Consider the following 12,048-nt stretch of genomic DNA (forward strand, 5'->3'; position numbering starts at 1 on the left):
AAACCATATCTGGGGGCATCACAATGCCAGATTTCAGGTTGTACTACAAAGCTGTGGTCATCAAGACAGTGTGGTACTGGCACAAAAACAGACACATAGATCAGTGGAACAGAATAGAGAATCCAGAAGTGGACCCTGAACTTTATGGGCAACTAATATTCGATAAAGGAGGAAAGACTATCCATTGGAAGAAAGACAGTCTCTTCAATAAATGGTGCTGGGAAAATTGGACATCCACATGCAGAAGAATGAAACTAGACCACTCTCTTTCACCATACACAAAGATAAACTCAAAATGGATGAAAGATCTAAATGTGAGACAAGATTCCATCAAAATCCTAGAGAAGAACACAGGCAACACCCTTTTTGAACTCGGCCATAGTAACTTCTTGCAAGATACATCCACGAAGGCAAAAGAAACAAAAGCAAAAATGAACTATTGGGACTTCATCAAGATAAGAAGCTTTTGCACAGCAAAGGATACAGTCAACAAAACTCAAAGACAACCTACAGAATGGGAGAAGATATTTGCAAATGACATATCAGATAAAGGGCTAGTTTCCAAGATCTGTAAAGAACTTATTAAACTCAACACCAAAGAAACAAACAATCCAATCATGAAATGGGCAAAAGACATGAACAGAAATCTCACAGAGGAAGGCATAGACATGGCCAACATGCATATGAGAAAATGCTCTGCATCACTTGCCATCAGGGAAATACAAATCAAAACTACAATGAGATACCACCTCACACCAGTGAGAATGGGGAAAATTAACAAGGCAGGAAACCACAAATGTTGGAGAGGATGTGGAGAAAAGGGAACCCTCTTACACTGTTGGTGGGAATGTGAACTGGTGCAGCCACTCTGGAAAACTGTGTGGAGGTTCCTCAAACAGTTAAAAATATACCTGCCCTACGACCCAGCAATTGCACTGTTGGGGATTTACCCCAAAGATACAAATGCAATGAAACGCCGGGACACTTGCACCCCGATGTTTATAGCAGCAATGGCCACGATAGCCAAACTGTGGAAGGAGCCTCGGTGTCCATCGAAAGATGAATGGATAAAGACGATGTGGTTTATGTATACAATGGAATATTACTCAGCCATTAGAAATGACAAATACCCACCATTTGCTTCAACGTGGATGGAACTGGAGGGTATTATGCTGAGTGAAGTAAGTCAGTCGGAGAAGGACAAACATTATATGTTCTCATTCATTTGGGGAATATAAATAATAGTGAAAGGGAAAATAAGGGAAGGGAGAAGAAATGTGTGGGAAATATCAGAAAGGGAGACAGAACGTAAAGACTGCTAACTCTGGGAAACGAACTAGGGGTGGTAGACGGGGAGGAGGGCGGGGGGTGGGAGTGAATGGGTGACGGGCACTGGGTGTTATTCTGTATGTTAGTAAATTGAACACCAATAGACATTACTTCTATAAAAAAAAAAAAACTACCTAGAGTTTGTTAAACTTCATGGTGTATCCTCTAATTTCATGAGGCTTCTAGGCAAAGAATACCAAGGAGCTTTATTTAATTCACTGACCAAAAAAATGCACAACAGGTCTCTACTTGATTCCTTCAAATAAATGATGCAATAAAGTTTAGGTTTCCTTAGGAAAAAAAAAAAAAAAGAGATGAATGAGAGACAGACAGTGGTCACAATACAAGTCCAGGATTTTACACTTCCCAGCAGTCAAAGCTGATTTACCCTAATGGCAGAGGCCACTTAACCCAATGTCAGTTGCACAAGTTTTTTTTTTTGTTTTGTTTTGTTTTTTTTTTTTAATTGCACAAGTTTTTAGGTAAGTCCTGATCTTAGCATTAGGGATTAAAGGAGCTCCATCTTAATATTTGGGGTATTAGCCTCATGTCTCATTTGTGGCCTGTCTGGTCCAGAATTTGTGAATTGTCTTTGCTTTTACCCTTCCTTTGGTGCTGGGTCTGGAACAGAAATTTCCGTCTCAGTTTCCACATTTGAATCCTTTCCTTAGTTTTTGCCCCAGAGCCTATAAAATTGTCAAAAGTTGGTTTTCAAACTGCCAATGCCCTTTCCTGGACCCTACCTTCATGTATGAAGTCCTCAACCTGTTCAGATTTCCCTCTCTGCCTGGATCTTTGAACAATATCTACTCTCAAAAGTACAGCCTCTGTGTTCTGTTTGTATTTTACAATTTTAGTATTTTGAGTCTTTTTACTTGGTTAGTCTAGCTAAAGTTTTATTAACCTGGCTGATCTTTTTAAGGGACTGTTGATTACCTTAATTTTTTTTGTCTATTTTTGTTTCATTTATTCCTTTTCTTTATTATTTTGTTTTGTTTTGCTCACTTTGGGTTTAGTTTGCTTTTCTTTTTTCATTTACTTAAATTGGAAGATTCAGTTATTGATTTGAGGTTATTCATTTTTAATAAAAGCATATACTGTGATCATAAACTTCCTTTTAAGCACTGCTTTAAATTCATCCTGTAAGTTATAGTATTTTGCATTTTTTTCTCATTCATATCAAAGTATTTTCTAATTTCTCTTGTGACTTCTCTGATGTCTGATTCTTTGTTAGTTTGTTGTTTAATTTCTACATATTTGTGAATTTCCCAAATTTTCTTCTATTATTGATTTCTAACCTAATTCAATATAGTTAGAAAATATACTTTGTATGATTTCAGTTCTTTTAAATTCATCGAGATTTGACTTATGACTTAACATATGATATATCCCAGAGAATATATCATATATATCATATGCACTTGAAAAGAATGTGTTTAATGCTATTGAGGGACATGTTCTATTAAGTCTATTAGGTCTATTTGCTTTATGTTTTTGGTCGGGTCTTTCTTTTTTTAATTTATTTATTTGAGAGAATGAGAGAGAATGAGTGTGTGTGAGAGAGAGTGAGAGAGCGAGAGCACGTGCACTAGCAGAGGGAGGGACAGAGGGAGAAGTGGACTCCCTGTGGAGCAGGGAGCCTGATGTAGGGCTCTATCCCAGGAGCCCCTAATCATGACCTGAGCTGAAGTCAGATGCTTAACCGACTGAGCCACCCAGGCGCCCCAGGTCTTCTATAACATTGTTGATCTCCTGCCAAACTGTTTTACTCACTATTTGAACAGATATTGAAGTCTCCAACTATTATTGTTGAACTGTTTTTTCCCCTTCAATTCTATCATTTTTTTCATGTCATGCATTTTGAGGCTCTCTTGTTAGGCACACATATATTTATAATTGTATATATTCCTGATAGATTGATCTTTCTTTCATTATACAATGTCCCTCCATATATTGAGAAATATTTTTTCCCTTTAAATTGTGCCTGATACTTGTATACTAATATATATTAGTATAGCACTTCTGCTTTCTTAGCGTTGATGGTTGTATGGTATACCCTTTTCCCCTCATTCTTTTTTTTTTCCCTCATTCTTTTACTTATCTCTCTGAATGTAAAGTGTATCTTCCATGAACAGCATATAATTGTGTTTTTTTCTGTATGATAACCTTGGCTTTGATTGGATTATTTCACCATTTACATGTAATGATATTAAAGATATGATGGATTCACTTCTATTATTTTGCTTTTCTGTCTTCTGAATGCCACAAGAATCTTTTTGTTCCTCTTTATTCCTTCTTTACTGCCTTCTTTTGCAATAAGTGGATATTTTCTACAATAAAATTTTAAATTCCTTTAATAATTTCTTTTTTTCTTTAGTAATTTCTAAATTATGTTAAAAGTGTATTTTCTTTGTGGCTCCTCTAAGGCTTACATATATTCTCAACTTATCTGAATTTACTTCAAATTTATAATCATTATATTCAAGTGAGATATAGAAACTTTACTCTTATAAAGCTGTATTCCTCTATAGTCTTCTCTCTTTTTCAGTGCTATTATCATGACGTGTAGTATGCTTGTGTATATGTTACAAAGCCAACACTATACATGATTATAATTATTACTAGATTTATTCAGAAAAGCCTATTTCCTCCACAACAAGCAACCTCTGGTGCCACTCCTCGAAGTGCAGCTCTGGGCATGTGCATAGTCTCCCTGACCAATAGGGATGATTATGGTTTTACCCAGACTCTCTATGTCTCTCCCTTTCCCTGACCTCCCCACTAAGCTTCTGACTGCTTTGCCTCTATTGATACCACACCCAGCTGTTAGCTTCCACTAATTGCTAGTTGATTTCTTTTATTTTCTTTTTTTTTTAAGATTTTATTTATTTATTCATGACAGACACACACAGAGAGAGAAGCAGAGACACAGACAGAGGGAGAAGCAGACTCCATGCAGGGAGCCTGATGTGGGATTCGATCCCGGGTCTCCAGGATCACGCCCTGGACTGAAGGCGGTGCCAAACCACTGAGCCACCAGGGCTGCCCCTGCTCTGTTGTTTTCAACCACAAGCTTAAATTCTCCATCGACTCAACCAGTTAAATTCAAGCATCTTTTCCAGGTTAGTGTATTTGCAGTGTTTGAGGCATGCTCCAGCTCTAGGAGGAATATTCTGAACTGTCTTTTCCTCTCTGTTAAATGTCTCGTGGTCTGTTGTTTCACTTGCTGTTAATGTGAACCTATCAGTGTCCTCTTAATGGCTCACCACTAACATCTTCCTTGTTTGACAGAGTCTTCAGGCATGAATTTCCCCATAGTCTGTTCCATACAACCTCAGTCCCCTTAGGTAAAGTTACAGAGCTCTCTGTTTTTGTGGACTGCCTATTCTCCTGAACCACTTTGACAGAACCTTTGCATGCCTGCTCTGGAGTTGGGGGAAAAGGCAATAGCCCACGTGTTCCAGAGTGAAACTGTTGGGTTGGCAGGTGTCGGAGGCCCCAGTCTTCTTGCCTTGCTCCTCTGTGTGTGGAATCTCTGCTTCATGAACGCGCTGTAACAGGGATGATCAGAGTTCAGTATTCTTTGTCCACCAGGTCTTTCATCCATTCTGCCCTAGTTCTTTCAACTCTGTCTGCCTAGAATTGTTCTTAAACATGGTGTTAGCTCTTCAGGCTGCCATGCCGGAAATCCTGCTCCTTTCTTGTCTTCTTTGCCTTATAGCAACATAATTTCCTTTTTGACCACAAATTTGGCCACAAATTTTTCCTTGCTTATTCCACTTTTCTTTTGCCTCTGGGAACAGTGGAACATGTGATATGAGAACACAATGCTGAAGGCAGTCGCAGCATTGGACATTAGGCTGTTGTTCTGATGGCCTCTTTACCTGATAGGTGGGTGAGGTTACTTTTCTCAAGCTTTGGGAAAACCTAAACAGAAAATTTTTACTACCACCAAAGGGAATATATGTTCAGCAGAATCCCTGTGACTAGGTTTATAGTGCAGGGTCTTCTTAAAAATAGCCTCATTCGCTTTCTCCAGTTTCTGTCCATAGAGCACCTATGTTATAACTTGATTTCTTGACTGTGCTCAGAGATTAAAGAGAATGTTCAGGGAACTGTATATGATCTATTGGAAAGTATTTTAAAGCTACTGGTGTAGGATCGTCGCAGATCTGGTTCAGATCTAGCCCTTTGCCCTTCTCCTCTCTAAGGGCCAAAGGAATATATAAAACTATTATTATTTTTAATGCTCTCATCCTCCCCAATAACAAGGTACCCCACAATTGATAGACATTGAAATAAGTCTGTGGATTATGAAGATGTTTAAGAGTTCAAATCCCTTCTAGAGCTACGTAATGGAAGTGGATACAGAGTGATATGAGGGAAAGGAATGTGTTAAAAATTATTCTTAGACCCTTAGGATTGTGCTGTAGTATATTAAATATCTTATCGGGAGTGTGCAAAGGGAGGACATAAAGGACTGAAGCTCCCAGGAATTAAAAGCTGTGGTGAGGAGAGTGAGCCCATAAGGAAATTGAGAAGTGGAGATCAGGATGGAAGAAGGAGAAAATCAGGAGGTTCTGGGGTAAGATAATCTTTTATGTAAGGAAAACAGTGAAGGTATGATTTGCTCTTGAGACTTTATGACAGAGGAAGGCTGAAAAGGATCCTCTGATTCTGTGGCAAGGGTGTCATTGGTGACTTTAGGAGGAATCATTTGTGTGAGGATTGGGGTGGAGTTATGTTGTGGAGGTTTGTGGGATGAATGGGTTGGTGACTTGGTGGAGATGGACACTTGGAGGCAGGAGATGACTGCTTCAAACCTCTTTTCCTTTTTGAATCCGGGAGAGGCAGTTTGAGAGCAGGAAGGTACCAGAGGAAGGAAGAGATAAGTCTTACTGTGGAGAGGAAGTTTATCATAAGAAGGGATGAGGACATCAACTCTTCTACTATATGGAGTGAGCATGGAGTAAAACAATATTGGAATAGGCAGCCATTCTGGCCCTGACACTTGTTGCTTGTGTAACCCTATGAAAACAAAACATTTAGTCTCTTTGTAGCTCCGTTTTCTCATCTGCAAGATGAAAGTAATGAAGGCTACACTGAAAGGTTCCCATGTCAAATAAAATCATGTATTGATACAACAGGTACATAATAAGTTTCTAATAAATGTTTCTTTCTTTGCTTCACCTTGCTTGCCCTATTTAATTTCAAATGTAGATGAAAATGCTATTAATGTTTTGTTTCATACACAGCCACCTTTACAAGAACACTGGCTATTCCATTAAAATCATCTGATATTTATTGAGCACCTCTATAAACAAAAAAGGGCTTAAGCATGTAGGTGACACAGTTTGATTGCATTTAAATATGGTTGCTCTGTCTCAATTGTAGAGAAAAAAAAAAAAGCTATATACAAGAGTGTGTAGGAGCATAGGGAATATCTAGGCTCCTCATAGGCCCAGGTCCTGGGGACCACGATGGCTGTGTGGGAGACTGACTTGAACTGATTTGGGAAAATTCTAGGTGAGAGCATCGACAGACATGGAAAGTGACTAGACCCGGAGGGTGAGTGGAGAGAATGAGACAAAGATGATAATCTAAGTTTTGACTTGGACACTCAGAGGGATATTAGTGTCAGTCATCGAGAATTGTCTTGGTGATTGATCAGTTGAATGACTGCTGTCCCTAAAAGCTATGGTAAGCACATCAGTAACATACTCCATATATCTCACTCCATATATGCTCACTCCATATAGTAGAGGAGTTAATGTCCTCATCCCTTCTTATGATAAACTTCCTCTCCACAGTAAGACTTATTTCCTCCTTCCTCTGCTGCCTTCCTGCTCTCACACTGAAGCAGTCAGTCGTCTCCTGCCTCCAAGTGTCCATCTCCACCAAGTCACCACCCATTCATCCCAGAAACCTCTACAACATAACTCCACCCCAATCCTCACACAAATGATTCCTACTAAAGTTCAGAGGATTTCTAACAATAGTGTGGAATTAAATGAACTTTTGGCGTGATCTACACAGGAGAGTATGAAATATATGAAAATGTCTATAAATTTTTTAGGCAGTAGTGCTCTAAGGAGTCCCAGAACTAATTATTGCCACATTCAGTTTTGCAGAAAATTTTTCGGTGAATACTGCCAATCATGTAAAAACTCCATGTGTTTCTACACGTGTCACTTATAGAAAAAGTTGCTACAGGAAGTTAGCAGCCTTCCCCATGCTCTTTCCAGACGTGGAAAGCTCAGCTATGGCTACTGTGGGGGAGCGGGAGGAGCGAGGTAAGATTCCACTCAGTGCTTTTTCTTCTGTCTGTGTTTTGACTGTCATCCTTTCAGCTTGTAGCAAAAGGAATGGGTTTTCCTGTGGCTAGATGGGCCTGAGAGGTTTGAAAAGTAAATCATTAAAGGGTTTCATGATGAGATTGAAATATATTATTGATATGCTGAACACCACATGGGTATAAAACGAAAGCAAAGTAAACAGAGAATGTCTCCCCACTGACCCTAGCGAGGAATTTCCAGATGCTGTCACAGCAGGCTCTGTGGATGGAACCTTTGCTGCTTCCCGGAGGTCAAATTTATGACCTTTCCTGGACACACACACACACACCCTGGACACATGTGTGCATATACACACATTTTTCTAAAGTTGATTATTGTAAGCTTCTGGTAGTATCTGTTGCTTTCCTGCCTTGAGTGGACTTAGGACAATTAAAATGAGTTTCAGGGACATATATGATTTGAAGAGCCAGGAGAATTTGCCTTCTACCAGAGGAAGCCTAGATTCTACATTAAAATCCTGATGGACACCATTGAGGTTCTTTTTTATGGTTCACAGTCTAATAGAGCATCAGAGATACGAGAGAAATCTTAGCTCAATACCTCAATATTACAGATAAAAAATAGCAGAAGGTATAAGTACTTTATCATAGTTATGATATCTATAAACTATATCATAATTTATAGTTTATATCATATATCTAAAACTATATCATAGTTATGATAAAGTACTTATATGAACATATAAGTTCAGGCAACTGCTCTGTGGCAGAACACAGATTAAAACAAAACAAAACAAAAATCTTTCTTTTCCTTTTCAGCCACATTTTATAATGTGTTATCTCCTTTTCAGTTTTTCTCAGTGACTTTCCGAGAGACATATGAATAATCCCAAGCAGAGAATAATCTGCGAATCAGTTCTTCATTCCCTTTGTTTTCCCTAGAAAAGTTTTAGGTGAGTTATACTTCCTTTAGATTATTTTGGTTTATGTGTAACCTATCGCTGCAGGGGTCCACGTTCCATGAACATGCCATGTGGCAGAAGAAAAGCAATCTGAGATTTAAACAATTAATTTCTTTTTTTATGATTTTATTTTTAAATAATCCTCATCCCTAATATGAGGCTTGAACTCACAACATGAGATCAAGAGTCACATGTTCTATCAACTGAGCCATAAAAAAAATGAATTTCTACCTGTAGAGTTCAATGGTTTAGTTATCTGAGATTAAACATAGCTGCTTTTCTGTTTTATTTGCTGCAATATGCATGCTTTAATGCATGTTCTAATGAGGGTCACTATACCTCAGAACTGTATGTACTTTCCATCGTACAGTTTGCTTTAAGTATATTTATATTCTAAAATGCATTAAGTGTATTTATTTCTAAAACCTAGTTTATGGCAAAGTTTATAATTTATACACTAAAAATAAAGTAAAATAAAGTAAATATAAAAAAATAAAAAATAATAAAGTAAATATACTCGAGGTAGAAGGGGGATCACGGATTTTAGAGTAAAGTGAAACCTGGTTTCAAATCCCATCTCCTCCAGTTCCCCGCTTTGAGAAACACACAGGCCGATCCATGTCCCTGTTTTTTCAGTGGCATTGTGTGTGAACTGTGGATCCCATAGCATAGTTGCAAAGATAGTATAAAATAATACTCTTAAAGGCCTCATGCACCGTAGACAGTTCGTAAGAGGCATGACAAAGCGAGCCAAGCAGTCCATTCCTATTTGCTTGGTTTAATGTTCTATCACAATTCTGTGAGCTACATTTGGACTATATCATCCTGTTAGGAAAAATTAATTATTTTATTATTATCATCCTTTTGGCATTCATGAAATTATTAGACTATTTCCAGCATTCTTCCAGTCTTGAGAGAATGTGTATGCAAAGGGAACTTCCAAAGGAGCAATAGGGTCCCCATTCAACTCCACTGAACATGACAGTGGCTGTAAGCAGGTTGGTCAGTGCTGGTGCTGTCACAGCACACCCTGACCAGCAAAGGACCACGGCTGCTGCTCAGAGTGGGACACGTGTATTACCTGTTGGTGAGGGTCTGGCTCTCAGCTGTAATTGCTGGACAGCCTCTCCCAGTGATCTCATCCCAGTCTCTCATTTTACAGACATGGACATGAAAGTATACAAATTCCACTTGAAAACTCAGTGAATAGATTTGGCATCTAACAAACAGATGACCTAAGTAGAGTGTTCTGAGGTGAAGCAGGTTATGCAAGTTATCAAAAAATGTGAAATGACAGTGCTTTCAGTTTTTAAAAATTGCTGTGTTTAGTTTTAGTTTCTCTAGACATTTACTTTTATTTTCCTTGACTTTAATTTTCTTTCACCCTATGGATGATTGATAGACAATTAATTCCAAAACAATACTTTAAATTGTTATATGAAGGCATACTTTTTTTTTCTTGAAGTTCCTTACTGAGCAACTGCTGTAGACAAATGCCTCCCTGTTTCTTTATTCTTTTTTTTTCCCCAAGAGATGATTGTTTCCTTCCACAGATTAAACTGAATCTCAAGGTTAGAGCATGCATTTTAGCTCTTAGTTCCACTGATTTAGTTCTTTTTTCCTAACATGATTCGCTTGAATACTATTTGCTTTTGTGTGTGTGTGACTTTTCTTCAATTATTGATTCATGTGGTTTAGGTTCTTGGTTTGGGTCCTTTTGTGCAAGAGCTTTTTAGAGTAGTCCAAGTGGGAACATAAAGAGGCTATTTTAGAGGTATTTTAATCTTTGCCCAAAGCATCTGGAACCTTCTGAGTGAATACATTCCCACAAGTATCATAATCTGTCTGTAACAATTTTAATGAAAAAAATTGTAAATACCAGCCGTGTGATACTTGCACACCTAAAGCTAGATTCTCTAAGAGGGGAAATAAAAGGTGTTTCTACACTAGCTTCATTGAAGCTGCATTATCATTAGGGGCGAACTGACTTCTATCATGTGCAGGGGAAAGGGGCCAGATGTGAGTTCTGTACATCACAGACATACAAGGCATATGGTGGAAGGTGCTGGAGTTGGTTCATGTTTTCTTCACAGAATATGATATAACCAAAGGATTCATACCTCTATTGAGTTTGTGAACCAAATTCAATTCATGTTTTAGGAATTTTACAGGGTTAAATTTTAGAGATAGAAATACTTGGGTTTTTGAGAAAAGAACAGGGTTAAATTTTTGAGACAGAAATATTTGGGGTTATTTTCTCTTTAATAGTTCCAAGGTCATGCTGAATAATGTAGATGAACCCTGAAAATGATTATTTTTATGTGAATTTTCCCAAATATTAGTTGGTAAGATTGAGATGAGTAAAATATCTAAATAACTTGAGTTACTCTTTCACTTATTTATGTGTTTACTTATTATTTTTTTTTGGGGGGGGGGGAGATTAGGAATCATATAGTCATGTCCAGCCTATGTTGGCAGAAATTTGTTTATACCTAAGGTAAATAATAAAAACCTTGAGTCGGTTAATGGACACTGTATTTCCCTTCCTTTTTTCTTTTTTCCTTATTTAAATTGTAAACAACGTATCTTATGAGGAACTGGAGAAGCAGTGAGTAGTCCAAAGCAAATAATTACCTTTTCTCTTTGTTTACGAGGTTCAGAGAGAACTTCTTTTTCCTTTTCATTAAAAAAAAAACCCAAAACAAAAAACTCCCTCTTCTTTCTCCAGAAAAATTTAATGGTAAGAAATAATCCCAGCCCCACTAACATCGTTAATAAGAATGGAAAGCGCTGGGCATCAGCCTCACTGCCCGATGCCTTCTTTCCCTTCCTGAGTGAGGAATGTTAACTGCATTGTGCTGTAATGAGCCATGCCCAAACTACTGTTTTCTGGTCCACTGTTTATTTGATTTCTTTATTGTAATGAAACTCAGATGGTTGGTGTTTACACTAGCAGTGTGCTGGGCGATCACGCTGGGAACCGTTCTAATTAGCTGCAAGTGGGTCTCAGAATTAGAATGGAGGAAAGAACAAATTTTTAGTAACGACTTTAAATTGAAGCCCTCATTTATTTTCATTATGGCCAGACCAGAAGCAAGCTAATGTTTCCCAGGTCTTTCCATGCAGGGCCTGTGGCTGAGCTCAGTGGAGTAGAATTCAACTATTTCAGATGCACTCAGCCTCCATTGCTCAAGGAAGGGGAATTTTAAGATAATATTAGAATGGGCACCCACTAGAATTGTCAGGGCAGAAGACAAAGTGCACAGGAGCAGTGTGGTACTTTTTTCAACTTTGAACACAGAGAAAGTTATGTTTTTTGAATTCTGTGATCTAAAAACACCTTTTCTTCCCTGAGTGTATTTTCAGAAATGAAATCTTTTGGTGTCCATAAAGAGTGACCAGTGAATTACATTTTACCATTCAGCACATAACAGAGACCACAGGCTAACAAGAAAATGGCTT

Source organism: Canis lupus (genome assembly GCF_048164855.1).
Source record: "Canis lupus baileyi chromosome 16 unlocalized genomic scaffold, mCanLup2.hap1 SUPER_16_unloc_3, whole genome shotgun sequence".
In the NCBI taxonomy this organism is placed as follows: Eukaryota; Metazoa; Chordata; class Mammalia; order Carnivora; family Canidae; genus Canis; species Canis lupus.